The sequence below is a fragment of the Lytechinus pictus genome, unplaced genomic scaffold (assembly GCF_037042905.1).
Source record: "Lytechinus pictus isolate F3 Inbred unplaced genomic scaffold, Lp3.0 scaffold_25, whole genome shotgun sequence".
NCBI lineage: Eukaryota > Metazoa > Echinodermata > Echinoidea > Temnopleuroida > Toxopneustidae > Lytechinus > Lytechinus pictus.
The window spans coordinates 783,220-800,921 of record NW_026974145.1 but is presented as its reverse complement, the minus strand read 5'-3'; the positions used below and the strand labels follow the sequence as shown (position 1 = coordinate 800,921).

At 33.4% G+C, this 17,702-nt stretch overlaps 10 non-coding genes across 10 annotated transcripts; all 10 read right to left on the bottom strand.

Annotated features, from left to right (window-relative positions):
• Nucleotides 1-5,838: 5,838 nt before the first annotated feature.
• TRNAK-CUU (transfer RNA lysine (anticodon CUU)) lies at nt 5,839-5,911 on the bottom strand. The gene has a single exon. It is a non-coding gene; the product is annotated as a tRNA-Lys (tRNA).
• A 789-nt stretch (nt 5,912-6,700) lies between these two features.
• Nucleotides 6,701-6,773, bottom strand: TRNAK-CUU (transfer RNA lysine (anticodon CUU)). Its single transcript has one exon. It is a non-coding gene; the product is annotated as a tRNA-Lys (tRNA).
• An 803-nt stretch (nt 6,774-7,576) lies between these two features.
• TRNAK-CUU (transfer RNA lysine (anticodon CUU)) lies at nt 7,577-7,649 on the bottom strand. Its single transcript has one exon. It is a non-coding gene; the product is annotated as a tRNA-Lys (tRNA).
• Nucleotides 7,650-8,458: 809 nt separating this feature from the next.
• Nucleotides 8,459-8,531, bottom strand: TRNAK-CUU (transfer RNA lysine (anticodon CUU)). Its single transcript has one exon. It is a non-coding gene; the product is annotated as a tRNA-Lys (tRNA).
• Nucleotides 8,532-9,322: 791 nt separating this feature from the next.
• On the bottom strand, nt 9,323-9,395 carry TRNAK-CUU (transfer RNA lysine (anticodon CUU)). The gene has a single exon. It is a non-coding gene; the product is annotated as a tRNA-Lys (tRNA).
• An 803-nt stretch (nt 9,396-10,198) lies between these two features.
• Nucleotides 10,199-10,271, bottom strand: TRNAK-CUU (transfer RNA lysine (anticodon CUU)). Its single transcript has one exon. It is a non-coding gene; the product is annotated as a tRNA-Lys (tRNA).
• Nucleotides 10,272-11,079: 808 nt separating this feature from the next.
• On the bottom strand, nt 11,080-11,152 carry TRNAK-CUU (transfer RNA lysine (anticodon CUU)). The gene has a single exon. It is a non-coding gene; the product is annotated as a tRNA-Lys (tRNA).
• Nucleotides 11,153-12,419: 1,267 nt separating this feature from the next.
• TRNAK-CUU (transfer RNA lysine (anticodon CUU)) lies at nt 12,420-12,492 on the bottom strand. The gene has a single exon. It is a non-coding gene; the product is annotated as a tRNA-Lys (tRNA).
• A 1,864-nt stretch (nt 12,493-14,356) lies between these two features.
• TRNAK-CUU (transfer RNA lysine (anticodon CUU)) lies at nt 14,357-14,429 on the bottom strand. The gene has a single exon. It is a non-coding gene; the product is annotated as a tRNA-Lys (tRNA).
• Nucleotides 14,430-16,954: 2,525 nt separating this feature from the next.
• Nucleotides 16,955-17,027, bottom strand: TRNAK-CUU (transfer RNA lysine (anticodon CUU)). The gene has a single exon. It is a non-coding gene; the product is annotated as a tRNA-Lys (tRNA).
• Between the last annotated feature and the right edge of the window lie 675 nt (nt 17,028-17,702).

Below are 17,702 nucleotides of genomic sequence, written 5' to 3'. Positions count from 1 at the left end.
AGCGAAAAGCAGATGATTTTTGAATCGCTCGAGCTACCTTCGTTTGTCATATATGACGTTGTTGCTAATTAAGCGCGAATCAACGATTAGTACAGTGTATTGAACCTTTCACTATCTTTTCAGGAAAAGGAAGTGACAGAAAAATGCTTCAACCACTACCCCATTTCTCCTCTTTTCACCACTCTCTCGCCTGTATTTTACGCTATGAGTGCTGTGAAAAGTAACACAACATTCAGAGGTGCTCTACATTTCTCTCAGATGATTAACGGTCAAGTTGGTGGATATTTTTTTTCTTCACTCACTCCATGGGTTGAAATATTATTTGAGATAAATCATCAATATTATAATATCAACAATAATTGTGTAATTGTGGTATTGGTTCTTTCATCAATTCAAATCTTTTCCAACAGAAGATAAAATGCGCATTCCCTTTTTAGGTCTGTCTGTTATACCATGTAACAATATGTTAACACAATCTATAGTAGATGTTGAAATAGCGTTATTAAAAACAATCAGAAGTATGTCAGTTGTGTTTCGTCTCAATTCTTAATTCAAATTAGTTCTAGATGACGGAAATGCTCTCCTACAGATACGATATCATACTGGATGTGCGGATGTGTGGTTATTTTGAAGATGTGCGCGTGTGGGGTGGACGTATTGACGCGGGAGTGTTGTTGTTTTTCTTAATTTTCTGTATCAAATTGTGTGGGTGTTTTAATACATTTTAAATTCTCTGTGCAATCACTTATGGTGTGGTTGAGTGTGCATATATAAAGATAGAGAGGTGCTCACGCGTGTGTGGGATGTGTGTGTGTGTGTGTGCGAGGGTGTTTATGTGGGGGAACGAGGAAGTGTATTTGTGTGAGTGTGTTTTGGGTGTGGGTTTGTGTATGGTGTGATCGAGAAATGTTGCATGGGTATTTTCTATTCAGTTCAACCTATTAATCCTACATAAATTGTTTCTGTGTGTGTGTGTGTGGGGGGGGGGGGATGATTGTTTCTTGTTTGATGTATTACTGAGATGGGCATGTGTTTCATGTTTTTAATCCAGAATTTATATAATTTCGGTTTTGTGTATATGTGAAGGGTAATTATCGATCTGCTTATTTGTTACAAGGAACCAAACCAGGGGATGCTTAATAAAAGTAAAAAAAAAAGTTAAAACGATTAGTTTAGCTGAAGCTATTGGCAGAAGCCTATCAATATTTTCTTACTGTTTTTGGAACATTTTAAGGGCAAAGTATATGTTTTTGTTTACTGTAATATCAACAATTATTTGAAATGCAGGCAAAGATTGCTTTGATGTAATATCCATGATATCTGGCGATTGATATTGCAGCCACTCATAAAATAGCTCGCAGTGTCAAGATAATATTATGAAACACCTCTTCACTGACACGTTTAAGAGTGTAACGAATACACAAATTAATATTTTCCAAGGTTCATTTCTTTTTTTTACTTACTATTATTATTATTATCATCATCATTATTCACCATGCCTCCATTTAACTTCCTATCCGAGGGATGGAATGTTTTCAACTGTATCATAATTTGCATCTCTGGAATATCCACCAAGGACTCGAACCCACGACCTTTGGTTCAACAGGCAGACGCTTTAATACCGACTCAACTAACTCTCTCCATGTACATGTATAAACATAAATAATTATGATTTCATTTAATAACATAATATTAAGGAAAGTGGGAGGAATGACATCATCAGCCCACATAATGAAAAGGGGCCTATTTATGACCGCGTGAAAACTGTTTTTACAAAATATTGCTTAACTTTAAAGTTCAATAATTTATTTTTTTATACTTTCAGAAGTTTGATGAAACCTCTGGTAACTTCGGAGCACCCGTTTAAACACAGTTACTTTGACTGAAGTAAAATTTTGATTCAAAGAAAATTATACACAATGATGAGTCCCAGAGAACTTCGTATATTGTTTTTTTGTGATGTAGTGTGAAGAATTAAATAGAGGATACTCTGGGTAACAACTCTGGGTAGAAAAATATTCAAATACCGTTCTAAAGTGTTGTGTAGGCATATACACTCATATATCGAAAACTTCGTCATAGTGTTAAATCGTGATTTTGAAATGTAAAAGTGTTTTTAATTAAAGCTCCACTTCTTTGCTCAATTTCTACTTTTATTTTTTGTTTGGGCTTACAGTCATCTAACCTTTCATTGGGTTTATACCTGACCTATCGGACCATGCACCCAAGCACAGCGGTAAACACCAATCATTTATCTGGAATGTGCTCGGATAATTGATGGTAGACTTTTCTTATCAAAGAATGTCACTCCCTTCTCCTATCCATTTCATTTCCTCACGAAGATAGTATAATAATCTTGACAAATCCGTGTGCGCAAAGCGTATCGCTTAGAGTAAGCTATCGGGAGAGTTTCGGGGAGGTCAACCATTGATAGCCCGCATGATACATGCCGCAGCAGCCTTGCCGCGGGGACCAGCGTTCTCAATGAGGCCGTTGACACCAATATCTGTAACGTTACACTTCGTAGGGCCTTCCCTGCGCAGCGGGAGTCAGCGAAACCGTATACCACCACTCTTTACGCATGGTGCCGTGGCTGAGCGAAATCAAATCCTGATTGTGCGATGCGCAAGCTTAGACTCTCAAAACAGACGTAATTATCTAATTAATCATTTTCTTTCCATGAATTTACTCCACAATATATCAAATTAGTGTAAGTTGAAATGTATGATATAAATGCATTCTGTCTATTTTATTGGAGATGTGATCGTTTTCTTCCCACGAAATATGTTTGTGTGTTTTACAAAAAGTTTTGGTAAAAACGACTGAACATTCCATACAATGACATTTTGTGTGGCCTAGTGACGATTTGAGAGCATCGGTTGTGGGGTAGAAACCCTCACCTCTCTCTCGCTCCATGTGGCTTGGAGCTTTCACCCCCAATTCCCTTTCTCGTGCTTTGCCTGGCACGGTTGAGCGGGACGGGCCCTCATTAGACCCCCTCCTGGGCCGCTTGAAACCAAACCTGGGATTAAGACGTGAGTAAAATTAGCAAGGGTCTGGTGTTAATCTCGTAGCAAGGGTACCCACTACGAGGCGAGAAGGGCCCCGGGCTTTGCTCTTCCACTCTTTCGATTGTCAAAGGTTCAGATAGACCAGATACCTGTTGACGGCAGGCGTCTTTAGGCACGGATGGACAGAAATTCCGGAAACCAGCGATATTCAAGAAAATGGGTGTTTTCCATCAAATCTGGGAGAGGCCCGACGGTTAAGAAGCTTGCAGCAAAAGTTGATTGACCTCTCCATTTTCAGAATGCAACGACTTTGGAATAATTCATGTTTGTTTCTCTTGATGGCTATAATAAACATGTACGATATAAATGATATGACATGATAATCATGATCATGGTAGAGATCTGTAGTGATAAATTTGCTTCCACGCAGCCTTATGAAAAATCCCTGATTGCAAATTTTATAAGATTGAACGGATTTTGTGCAACGTTGAATAACAAAGTTACATAAATACAACGAAAAACATAATGTAATTCGTAGAACCAATGCAACGAAAAATTATGGCGAGAAAACGAAAATATATCAAACTATATAGAGAGGAAAATGTGAGTGCCTAAGTGCAGAGTGTTTGTGCGTAAGCGTGTGAGTGAATTAATTGTAGAATAGGGATAACATTACCAATACAAAAAGGTATGAGGGAATAAGATACTGTATATAAATAAGAGAGATAAGGTCGAAGAGAAATATAGGGAGACAGACAGTGAGAGAGAGTAAGAGAGAGAGAGAGAGAGAGAGGGGGGGGGAGAGTCATACCACCATGAACATTGTGCCACGCCGTTAAACCACCTCAAGTCACGTGATATGATGAGCTATTAATGGCATGCGCCATTTATATAGCAACATCAAACTGAAAGATTAACGTCAAAAGTAAGATGCTGGAATGCTGACGCATGATGTTTGCTTGTCTTGGAAATTTGCAGTTTATGTCGCTCCTAGATCTTTTACTTCTTAATTTTCTGTATTTCTTACGAATGTAACGAATATTGTATTTGTTTACGATAATGAATTACAGGTAACGCAAAACCTGTGAAAGGTTGACACTGCTATCTGTCATCTTACGAGGACACACACACACACACACACAGAACGTACCACCAACATGACACACAAAAAAATGATAGAAATACCAGCTCAGCGTCAACAACATGGATGTAATTGGGCTGGCTTTGCAATGATTTGATTTTAAAACATGTGCATGGGATAATATAATGGGGCGATGTCTGCTGGAGCACCTGGCTTTTATCATTAGCACCCCGTAGAGAATGACGAGACCAATTCAAAATGGCCGACAACATCACTCTGTCAGTAATGGCGGACGCTTTTACGCGAGACGGTGGAAGGTGTCATAGATGGGATAAATTGGTGTTATAAAAACACGAAAAATGTGAAAATTGGAATTGAGTGTGGCCGAATGGTGATCGTAATTTCCTATTCATTCTTTGGTGGTGAGAGTTAAGTGCAATTGAAGTGAAAAATAAAACAGAGAAGTTTAATCTGAACACGAAGTCTCGGAGAATGGTGCCAATGCGATTGGAGAGAATAGGATTCCGCGCGAAGATTGCTACGTTCAGGTACCTTACATTCATACCCTTGGTTTCAAGCATACACTCACCTCCTTACACACACATAGATCTTCCCTAATTTTTTTCTTAAGTACGGATTCCATTCAAAATTAACAATCATACCGCACACGCGCATGCACACAAACGCACACACACCCGAATATGCACGCACATTTTACCTCACACGGTCAAACCAACTTGTCTGCGCATTCTTGAACGCATCCCTAAAACTGTTGGTGTGGTTATATGAACCGATGCCGTTCTGCATGCTTCTGCGATTTTACAAAGGAGGTTTCAATCTCATTGTGGTGTACCCAATATTAAGAGGGGGATATTCTGCCTTCTTGTTCATATTCCAGGTGATAATAAGCACCCACACTCACCAGGCATTAATATTTTCCCACTGGTATTCCATGATTTCTTGGTGACACGGTGCTCATCAAATTTGTCAAGAAGCAGCAGGGGTAGTGCGGAGTCAATGATCGAAGTTGAGCCTTGTAGTCTATCATGCAAACCCGCCAACGCCAACTGAGAGCTGTGAAGCCTTCCTCTGATCCAGCTCTAAGTGAAATACTGAGGTCAGGTCACAACTTTGTACTACTGATGTCTGTCTGCAGACATCAAATTATTATAAGTGATGCAGCACCCACGCCCACACGCACACACACGCGCACCCTCATACACACTCTCTTATACACACATGTAGACTGAATATTGCATGGGGGTGGGTTAATTCAGAGTAAATAGGATTAAAAGGGGCCCTTTTAACATATGTCGTTAAGTAATAACACCTTTTCACTTTAATAACAATTTAAAAACCTTTACAGTATTTCAGTTCATTTTCACTTTAGTTATACCAAATAATATATTGAATATCAAAAAGGGAGGCTAACTACAAACGGTTCATTTGACATTCACTCATGTTTGATTTGACTAAGCATCATGCAGAAGTCTGTGAAAAGTCAACAGTAACTTCTTGTACTCGAATAAATGAGATCTGGAACAAACGAATTTGCGTTTATTGTATAAATATGGAAGGGGTGCTAAATTTAAGGACAAACTATGGACCAAAAACAGACATAATTATTTTGAAAAATAGAATACTGATATATGTATGACTGAATGTTGAAAATAAACCATGAATTGTATTTGATTCCAGTTTCAAGTACTCCTCGAAAGGTCACGTATTCAAAATCAAAAGGATGTACGCCCAATGTGGGGCTTGAACCCACGACCCTGAGATTAAGAGTCTCATGCTCTGCCGACTGAGCTAACCGGGCTACGCAAAGACTGTTAATAACGATAAAGATTAATTTCAATTTGATTTTTATCTTAACGATTTGTATATGATTCATTTTGTGCACTATTCAAACAACATTTGGAAAAAAATATTCTCTTAATACTTTATTGTAGAATATGAAGACTTGAATTTTATTTGATTCGTAACCATCAATTATTTGCCACAATACTCCTAATCTTTATGAATAAAATATATACTTTATAAATAGCACTTCGAATAAACTCGAATTCGGGAGCATATCTCTGAAAAGTATAAAAACAGCATTTCTTGTTTTTTTTTATTACAAATCCGTTTACTCGTAGGCTTACCATAAAAGCCAACATATGCTGTTAAATAAAAACGATATTAGACCAAAACCTTTTCAACTTTTTACTACAATGATCAAAGTTTAAAACCTTAAAACATTGCAGGTCATTTTCACTTTAGTTATGCTGAATAAATATATACTGAATATTAAAAAGGCAAGCTAACTACAAACTTTCCATTTGTCATTCACTCATGTTTCCTTTGACTAAGCATCATGTTTAAGTCTGTGAAAAGTCAACGGTAACTTCTTGTACTCGAATAAATGAGATTTGGAACAAATGAATTTGCGTTTATTGTATATAAATCGAAGGGATGCTAAATTCGAGGACAAAATATGGACAAAAAAGATAAAATAACGATATATGTATGACTGAAAGTTAAAAAAAAAGACCATATCGTAGCATTTGATCCCATTTTTCAGGTACTCCTTCAAATGTCATGTATTCAAAATCAAAAGGATGTGCGCCCAATGTGGGGCTCGAACCCACGACCCTGAGATTAAGAGTCTCATGCTCTACAGACTGAGCTAACCGGGCTACGCGAAGATTGTTAATAACGATAACAATTTATTTTATTTGATTTTTATCATAACGATTTATTTACGATTCATGTTGTTTATAATTCAAACCAACTTTAAAAAAAAAAAAATTCTTCTCGAAATACTTATATTGTAAAATATGAAGACTTGTATTTTATTTGATTCGTAGCCATCAATTTATTTGCCACAATACATTTAATCTTTATTAATACACTATATACTTTATAAATAATACCTGGAATGAATTGAATTCGGCAGCATCTCACTAAAAAGTATTAAAATAGTATTTATTTTTAGTTTTTACTACAAATGCGTTTACTCGTAGGCTTACCACAAAAAGCCAACATAATTATGTCGTTAAATAACAATAATTATAGACCAAAGCCTTTTCAACTTTTTCACTGTAATGATCGAAGTTTAAAACCCTTGAAAAATTGCAATTCATTTTCACTTTAGTTAGGCCTATGCCAAATAATATACTGAATATTAATAAAGGCAAGCTAAATACAAACTTTCAATTTTACATTCACTCATGCTTCCTTTGACTAAGCATCATGCACAAGTCTCTGGAAAGTCAATAGTAACTTCTTGTACTCGAATAATGAGATTTGGAACTAAGGAATTTGCGTTTGTTGTATAAAAATCGAAGGGATGCCAAATTTGAGGACAAAGTATGGACCAAAAAGATAAAATAATGATATATGTTTGACTGAAAGTTGAAAAATATACCATATTGTAGCATTTGATACCAGTTTTCAGGTATTTTTTCAAAGGTCATGTATCAAAAATGAAAAGTATGTGCGCCCAATGTGGGGCTCGAACCCACGACCCTGAGATTAAGAGTCTCATGCTCTACCGACTGAGCTAACCGGGCTACGTAATGCCTGCAAAAACCGATAAACATTAATTTCAATTTGATTTTTATCTTAACGATTTGTATATGATTCATTTTGTGCACTATTTAAACAAAATTAGGAAGAAAAAAATATTCTCCTAATACTTTTATTGTAGAATATGAAGACTTGAATTTTATTTGATTCGTAACCATCAATTATTTGCCACAGTACTCCTAATCTTTATGAATAAAATATATACTTTATAAATAGCACTTCGAATAAACTCGAGTTCGGGAGCATATCTCTGAAAAGTATAAAAACAGCATTTCTTGTTTTTTTTTATTACAAATCCGTTTACTCGTAGGCTTACCATAAAAGCCAACATATGCTGTTAAATAAAAACGATATTAGACCAAAACCTTTTCAACTTTTTACTATAATGATCAAAGTTTAAACCCTTAAAACATTGCAGGTCATTTTCACTTTAGTTATGCTGAATAAATATATACTGAATATTAAAAAGGCAAGCTAACTAAAACATTCCATTTGTCATTCACTCATGTTTCCTTTGACAAAGCATCATGTTTAAGTCTGTGAAAAGTCAACAGTAACTTCTTGTACTCGAATAAATGAGATTTGGAACAAACGAATTTGCGTTTATTGTATATATATCGAAGGGATGCTAAATTCGAGGACAAAATATGGACCAAAACGGACATAATTATTTTGAAAAATAGAATAACGATATATGTATGACTGAAAGTTAAAAATAAACCTTATTGTAGCATTTGATCCCAGTTTTCAGGTATTTTTTCAAAGGTCATGTTTCAAAATTCAAAAGGATGTGCGCCCAATGTGGGGCTCGAACCCACGACCCTGAGATTAAGAGTCTCATGCTCTGCCGACTGAGCTAACCGGGCTACGTGAAGACTGTTAATAACGATAAAGATTAATTTCAATTTGATTTTTATCTTAACGATTTGTATATGATTCATTTTGTGCACTATTCAAACAACATTTGGAAAAAAATATTCTCTTAATACTTTTATTATAGAATATAAAGACTTTAATTTGATTTGATTCGTAACCATCAATTATTTGCCACAATACTCCTAATCTTTATGAATAAAATATATACTTTATAAATAGCACTTCGAATAAACTCGAATTCGGGAGCATATATCTGAAAAGTATAAAAACAGCATTTCTTGTTTTTTTTTATTACAAATCCGTTTACCCGTAGGCTTACCATAAAAGCCAACATATTCTGTTAAATAAAAACGATATTAGACCAAAACCTTTTCAACTTTTTACTATAATGATCAAAGTTTAAAACCTTAAAACATTGCAGGTCATTTTCACTTTAGTTATGCTGAATAAATATATACTGAATATTAAAAAGGCAAGCTAACTACAAACTTTCCATTTGTCATTCACTCATGTTTCCTTTGACTAAGCATCATGTTTAAGTCTGTGAAAAGTCAACGGTAACTTCTTGTACTCGAATAAATGAGATTTGGAACAAATGAATTTGCGTTTATTGTATATAAATCGAAGGGATGATAAATTCGAGGACAAAATATGGACAAAAAAGATAAAATAACGATATATGTATGACTGAAAGTAAAAAAAAAAAGACCATATCGTAGCATTTGATCCCATTTTTCAGGTACTCCTTCAAATGTCATGTATTCAAAATCAAAAGGATGTGCGCCCAATGTGGGGCTCGAACCCACGACCCTGAGATTAAGAGTCTCATGCTCTACCGACTGAGCTAACCGGGCTACGCGAAGATTGTTAATAACGATAACAATTTATTTTATTTGATTTTTATCATAACGATTTATTTACGATTCATGTTGTTTATAATTCAAACCAACTTTAAAAAAAAAAAAATTCTTCTCGAAATACTTATATTGTAAAATATGAAGACTTGTATTTTATTTGATTCGTAGCCATCAATTTATTTGCCACAATACATTTAATCTTTATTAATACACTATATACTTTATAAATAATACCTGGAATGAATTGAATTCGGCAGCATCTCACTAAAAAGTATTAAAATAGTATTTATTTTTAGTTTTTACTACAAATGCGTTTACTCGTAGGCTTACCACAAAAAGCCAACATAATTATGTCGTTAAATAACAATAATTATAGACCAAAGCCTTTTCAACTTTTTCACTGTAATGATCGAAGTTTAAAACCCTTGAAAAATTGCAATTCATTTTCACTTTAGTTAGGCCTATGCCAAATAATATACTGAATATTAATAAAGGCAAGCTAAATACAAACTTTCAATTTTACATTCACTCATGCTTCCTTTGACTAAGCATCATGCACAAGTCTCTGGAAAGTCAATAGTAACTTCTTGTACTCGAATAATGAGATTTGGAACTAAGGAATTTGCGTTTGTTGTATAAAAATCGAAGGGATGCCAAATTTGAGGACAAAGTATGGACCAAAAAGATAAAATAATGATATATGTTTGACTGAAAGTTGAAAAATATACCATATTGTAGCATTTGATACCAGTTTTCAGGTATTTTTTCAAAGGTCATGTATCAAAAATGAAAAGTATGTGCGCCCAATGTGGGGCTCGAACCCACGACCCTGAGATTAAGAGTCTCATGCTCTACCGACTGAGCTAACCGGGCTACGTAATGCCTGCAAAAACCGATAAACATTAATTTCAATTTGATTTTTATCTTAACGATTTGTATATGATTCATTTTGTGCACTATTTAAACAAAATTAGGAAGAAAAAAATATTCTCCTAATACTTTTATTGTAGAATATGAAGACTTGAATTTTATTTGATTCGTAACCATCAATTATTTGCCACAATACTCCTAATCTTTATGAATAAAATATATACTTTATAAATAGCACTTCGAATAAACTCGAGTTCGGGAGCATATCTCTGAAAAGTATAAAAACAGCATTTCTTGTTTTTTTTTATTACAAATCCGTTTACTCGTAGGCTTACCATAAAAGCCAACATATGCTGTTAAATAAAAACGATATTAGACCAAAACCTTTTCAACTTTTTACTATAATGATCAAAGTTTAAACCCTTAAAACATTGCAGGTCATTTTCACTTTAGTTATGCTGAATAAATATATACTGAATATTAAAAAGGCAAGCTAACTAAAACATTCCATTTGTCATTCACTCATGTTTCCTTTGACAAAGCATCATGTTTAAGTCTGTGAAAAGTCAACAGTAACTTCTTGTACTCGAATAAATGAGATTTGGAACAAACGAATTTGCGTTTATTGTATATATATCGAAGGGATGCTAAATTCGAGGACAAAATATGGACCAAAACGGACATAATTATTTTGAAAAATAGAATAACGATATATGTATGACTGAAAGTTAAAAATAAACCTTATTGTAGCATTTGATCCCAGTTTTCAGGTATTTTTTCAAAGGTCATGTTTCAAAATCAAAAGGATGTGCGCCCAATGTGGGGCTCGAACCCACGACCCTGAGATTAAGAGTCTCATGCTCTACCGACTGAGCTAACCGGGCTACGTGAAGCCTGTTAATAACGATAAAGATTAATTTCAATTTGATTTTTATCTTAACGATTTGTATATGATTCATTTTGTGCACTATTCAAATTCAAATTTTCAAATTCAAATTCAAATTCAAATTCATTTATTTCACTTCCATCAAACAAAAACAAATTGTATACCATATATAAAACATAAATATTTGTATCCGTTGCAAACAAAATTAATTATACATATGTAGTGAAAAAAAAAAACCACTTAGACGATTTGGGCAACACATTGTAGGTTTTAAATAAATATACTATTTTTCAATAGAAATTAAATTAAGATGGAAATGGAGGGACCCACTAAAAAGCAATGCTTGTACAATGTGGGCCCCTCAAGAAATAGATAACACAACAAATAACAAAATAACAAAGTATAAATACAGATAATCAAATGAGAAAAGAATGAATAAATGAGAGGGAAATACTCACAAAATAAATACAAAGTAATAAAAAATATACAGTTTGGTGAAGGACAAAACAACCCGTCCTAAAAATATCTACCCTTCCCACCCCCCCCCCCCCAAACAAAATTCAAACAAAATTTGGAAAAAAATATTCTCTTAATACTTTTATTGTAGAATATAAAGACTTGTATTTTATTTGATTCGTAACCATCAATTATTTGCCACAATACTCCTAATCTTTATGAATAAAATATATACTTTATAAATAGCACTTCGAATAAACTCGAATTCGGGAGCATATCTCTGAAAAGTATAAAAACAGCATTTCTTGGTTTTTTTTTATTACAAATCCGTTTACTCGTAGGCTTACCATAAAAGCCAACATATGCTGTTAAATAAAAACGATATTAGACCAAAACCTTTTCAACTTTTTACTATAATGATCAAAGTTTAAACCCTTAAAATATTGCAGGTCATTTTCACTTTAGTTATGCTGAATAAATATATACTGAATATTAAAAAGGCAAGCTAACTACAAACTTTCCATTTGTCATTCACTCATGTTTCCTTTGACTAAGCATCATGTTTAAGTCTGTGAAAAGTCAACGGTAACTTCTTGTACTCGAATAAATGAGATTTGGAACAAATGAATTTGCGTTTATTGTATATAAATCGAAGGGATGCTAAATTCGAGGACAAAATATGGACAAAAAAGATAAAATAACGATATATGTATGACTGAAAGTAAAAAAAAAAAGACCATATCGTAGCATTTGATCCCATTTGTCAGGTACTCCTTCAAATGTCATGTATTCAAAATCAAAAGGATGTGCGCCCAATGTGGGGCTCGAACCCACGACCCTGAGATTAAGAGTCTCATGCTCTACCGACTGAGCTAACCGGGCTACGCGAAGCTTGTTAATAACGATAACAATTTAGTTTTATTTGATTTTTATCATAACGATTTATTTACGATTCATGCTGTTTATAATTCAAACCAACTTTAGAAAAAACAATTCTTCTCGAAATACTTATATTGTAAAATATGAAGACTTGTATTTTATTTGATTCGTAGCCATCAATTTATTTGCCACAATACATTTAATCTTTATTAATACACTATATACTTTATAAATAATACCTGGAATGAATTTGAATTCGGCAGCATCTCACTAAAAAGTATTAAAACAGTATTTATTTTTAGTTTTTACTACAAATGCGTTTACTCGTAGGCTTACCACAAAAAGCCAACATAATTATGTCGTTAAATAACAATAATTATAGACCAAAGCCTTTTAAACTTTTTCACTATAATGATCGAAGTTTAAAACCCTTGAAAAATTGCAATTCATTTTCACTTTAGTTAGGCCTATGCCAAATAATATACTGAATATTAATAAAGGCAAGCTAAATACAAACTTTCAATTTTACATTCACTCATGCTTCCTTTGACTAAGCATCATGCACAAGTCTCTGGAAAGTCAATAGTAACGTCTTGTACTCGAATAATGAGATTTGGAACTAAGGAATTTGCGTTTGTTGTATAAAAATCGAAGGGATGCCAAATTTGAGGACAAAGTATGGACCAAAAAGATAAAATAATGATATATGTTTGACTGAAAGTTGAAAAATAGACCATATTGTAGCATTTGATACCAGTTTTCAGGTATTTTTTCAAAGGTCATGTTTCAAAATTCAAAAGGATGTGCGCCCAATGTGGGGCTCGAACCCACGACCCTGAGATTAAGAGTCTCATGCTCTACCGACTGACTTAACCGGGCTACGTGAAGACTGTTAATAACGATAAAGATTAATTTCAATTTGATTTTTATCTTAACGATTTGTATATGATTCATTTTGTGCACTATTCAAACAAAATTTGGAAAAAAATATTCTCTTAATACTTTTATTGTAGAATATAAAGACTTTAATTTTATTTGATTCGTAACCATCAATTATTTGCCACAATACTCCTAATCTTTATGAATAAAATATATACTTTATAAATAGCACTTCGAATAAACTCGAATTCGGGAGCATATCTCGGAAAAGTATAAAAACAGCATTTCTTGTTTTTTTTATTACAAATCCGTTTACTCGTAGGCTTACCATAAAAGCCAACATATGCTGTTAAATAAAAACGATATTAGATTAAAACCTTTTCAATTTTTTACTATACACTCTTAAAAATGTTGGGCAACATACGGTCCACACAACAATTGGTTAAAACTTTATCCAATTCTGGGTAGTTTTACACCAATACTGTGTAGTTTTCACCCAAAGCACACATTATTGGTGTAAAACTACCCAGAATTGGATAAAGTTTTAACCAATTGTTGTGTGGACCGTATGTTGCCCAACATTTTTAAGAGTGTAATGATCAAAGTTTAAACCCTTAAAATATTGCAGGTCATTTTCACTTTAGTTATGCTGAATAAATATATACTGAATATTAAAAAGGCAAGCTAACTACAAACTTTCCATTTGTCATTCACTCATGTTTCCTTTGACTAAGCATCATGTTTAAGTCTGTGAAAAGTCAACGGTAACTTCTTGTACTCGAATAAATGAGATTTGGAACAAATGAATTTGCGTTTATTGTATATAAATCGAAGGGATGCTAAATTCGAGGACAAAATATGGACAAAAAAGATAAAATAACGATATATGTATGACTGAAAGTAAAAAAAAAAAGACCATATCGTAGCATTTGATCCCATTTGTCAGGTACTCCTTCAAATGTCATGTATTCAAAATCAAAAGGATGTGCGCCCAATGTGGGGCTCGAACCCACGACCCTGAGATTAAGAGTCTCATGCTCTACCGACTGAGCTAACCGGGCTACGCGAAGCTTGTTAATAACGATAACAATTTAGTTTTATTTGATTTTTATCATAACGATTTATTTACGATTCATGCTGTTTATAATTCAAACCAACTTTAGAAAAAACAATTCTTCTCGAAATACTTATATTGTAAAATATGAAGACTTGTATTTTATTTGATTCGTAGCCATCAATTTATTTGCCACAATACATTTAATCTTTATTAATACACTATATACTTTATAAATAATACCTGGAATGAATTTGAATTCGGCAGCATCTCACTAAAAAGTATTAAAACAGTATTTATTTTTAGTTTTTACTACAAATGCGTTTACTCGTAGGCTTACCACAAAAAGCCAACATAATTATGTCGTTAAATAACAATAATTATAGATTAAAGCCTTTTAAACTTTTTCACTATAATGATCGAAGTTTAAAACCCTTGAAAAATTGCAATTCATTTTCACTTTAGTTAGGCCTATGCCAAATAATATACTGAATATTAATAAAGGCAAGCTAAATACAAACTTTCAATTTTACATTCACTCATGCTTCCTTTGACTAAGCATCATGCACAAGTCTCTGGAAAGTCAATAGTAACGTCTTGTACTCGAATAATGAGATTTGGAACTAAGGAATTTGCGTTTGTTGTATAAAAATCGAAGGGATGCCAAATTTGAGGACAAAGTATGGACCAAAAAGATAAAATAATGATATATGTTTGACTGAAAGTTGAAAAATAGACCATATTGTAGCATTTGATACCAGTTTTCAGGTATTTTTTCAAAGGTCATGTTTCAAAATTCAAAAGGATGTGCGCCCAATGTGGGGCTCGAACCCACGACCCTGAGATTAAGAGTCTCATGCTCTACCGACTGACTTAACCGGGCTACGTGAAGACTGTTAATAACGATAAAGATTAATTTCAATTTGATTTTTATCTTAACGATTTGTATATGATTCATTTTGTGCACTATTCAAACAAAATTTGGAAAAAAATATTCTCTTAATACTTTTATTGTAGAATATAAAGACTTTAATTTTATTTGATTCGTAACCATCAATTATTTGCCACAATACTCCTAATCTTTATGAATAAAATATATACTTTATAAATAGCACTTCGAATAAACTCGAATTCGGGAGCATATCTCGGAAAAGTATAAAAACAGCATTTCTTGTTTTTTTTATTACAAATCCGTTTACTCGTAGGCTTACCATAAAAGCCAACATATGCTGTTAAATAAAAACGATATTAGATTAAAACCTTTTCAATTTTTTACTATAATGATCAAAGTTTAAACCCTTAAAATATTGCAGGTCATTTTCACTTTAGTTATGCTGAATAAATATATACTGAATATTAAAAAGGCAAGCTAACTACAAACTTTCCATTTGTCATTCGCTCATGTTTCCTTTGACTAAGCATCATGTTTAAGTCTGTGAAAAGTCAACGGTAACTTCTTGTACTCGAATAAATGAGATTTGGAACAAACGAATTTGCGTTTATTGTATATATATCGAAGGGATGCTAAATTCGAGGACAAAATATGGACAAAAAAGATAAACTAACGATATATGTTTGACTGAAAGTTGAAAAATAGACCATATTGTAGCATTTGATACCAGTTTTCAGGTATTTTTTCAAAGGTCATGTTTCAAAATTCAAAAGGATGTGCGCCCAATGTGGGGCTCGAACCCACGACCCTGAGATTAAGAGTCTCATGCTCTACCGACTGACTTAACCGGGCTACGTGAAGACTGTTAATAACGATAAAGATTAATTTCAATTTGATTTTTATCTTAACGATTTGTATATGATTCATTTTGTGCACTATTCAAACAAAATTTGGAAAAAAATATTCTCTTAATACTTTTATTGTAGAATATAAAGACTTTAATTTTATTTGATTCGTAACCATCAATTATTTGCCACAATACTCCTAATCTTTATGAATAAAATATATACTTTATAAATAGCACTTCGAATAAACTCGAATTCGGGAGCATATCTCGGAAAAGTATAAAAACAGCATTTCTTGTTTTTTTTATTACAAATCCGTTTACTCGTAGGCTTACCATAAAAGCCAACATATGCTGTTAAATAAAAACGATATTAGATTAAAACCTTTTCAATTTTTTACTATAATGATCAAAGTTTAAACCCTTAAAATATTGCAGGTCATTTTCACTTTAGTTATGCTGAATAAATATATACTGAATATTAAAAAGGCAAGCTAACTACAAACTTTCCATTTGTCATTCGCTCATGTTTCCTTTGACTAAGCATCATGTTTAAGTCTGTGAAAAGTCAACGGTAACTTCTTGTACTCGAATAAATGAGATTTGGAACAAACGAATTTGCGTTTATTGTATATATATCGAAGGGATGCTAAATTCGAGGACAAAATATGGACAAAAAAGATAAACTAACGATATATGTATGACTGAAAGTTAAAAAATAGACCATATTGTAGCATTTGATCCCAGTTTTCAGGTACTCCTCCAAATGTCATGTATTCAAAATCAAAAGGATGTGCGCCCAATGTGGGGCTCGAACCCACGACCCTGAGATTAAGAGTCTCATGCTCTACCGACTGAGCTAACCGGGCTACGCGAAGATTGTTAATAACGATACAAATTTATTTTATTTGGTTTTTATCATAACGATTTATTTACGATTCATGTTGTTTATAATTCAAACAAACTTTAGAAAAAACAATTCTTCTCGAAATACTTATATTGTAAAATATGAAGACTTGTATTGTATTTGATTCGTAACCATCAATTTATTTGCCACAATACTCTTAATCTTTATGAATACACTCTTTACTTTATAAATAATACCTGGAATGAATTTGAATTCGGCAGCATCTCACTAAAAAGTATTAAAACAGTATTTATTTTTAGTTTTTACTACAAATGCGTTTACTCGTAGGCTTACCACAAAAAGCCAACATAATGTATTTTAAAGACGACTCGGCGATTTAAAATGATTTATTAGTCGGTGAACAATGCCAGGTCATGAAGGTATTTGTAATTTGGAATGGCGCGGTTGACGAGGTGATACGTCACAATGGAGCGTCAGCCTGTTTGGTTTATGCGCACAATGATAATAATTTGTACTGGGCGCAAGGAGCGCGCATGTTTTGGCGCGCGCGCCTAGGTGTGAAGGCGCGAAAAATCCTTCATTTTAGTCTTGGCTTTCAACGGAGATGAACGTCCAAAATATTCGCTTGTAATTTTTCTTACGACCTTGCATTTTTGAAGACGTCGTAATCTACAAA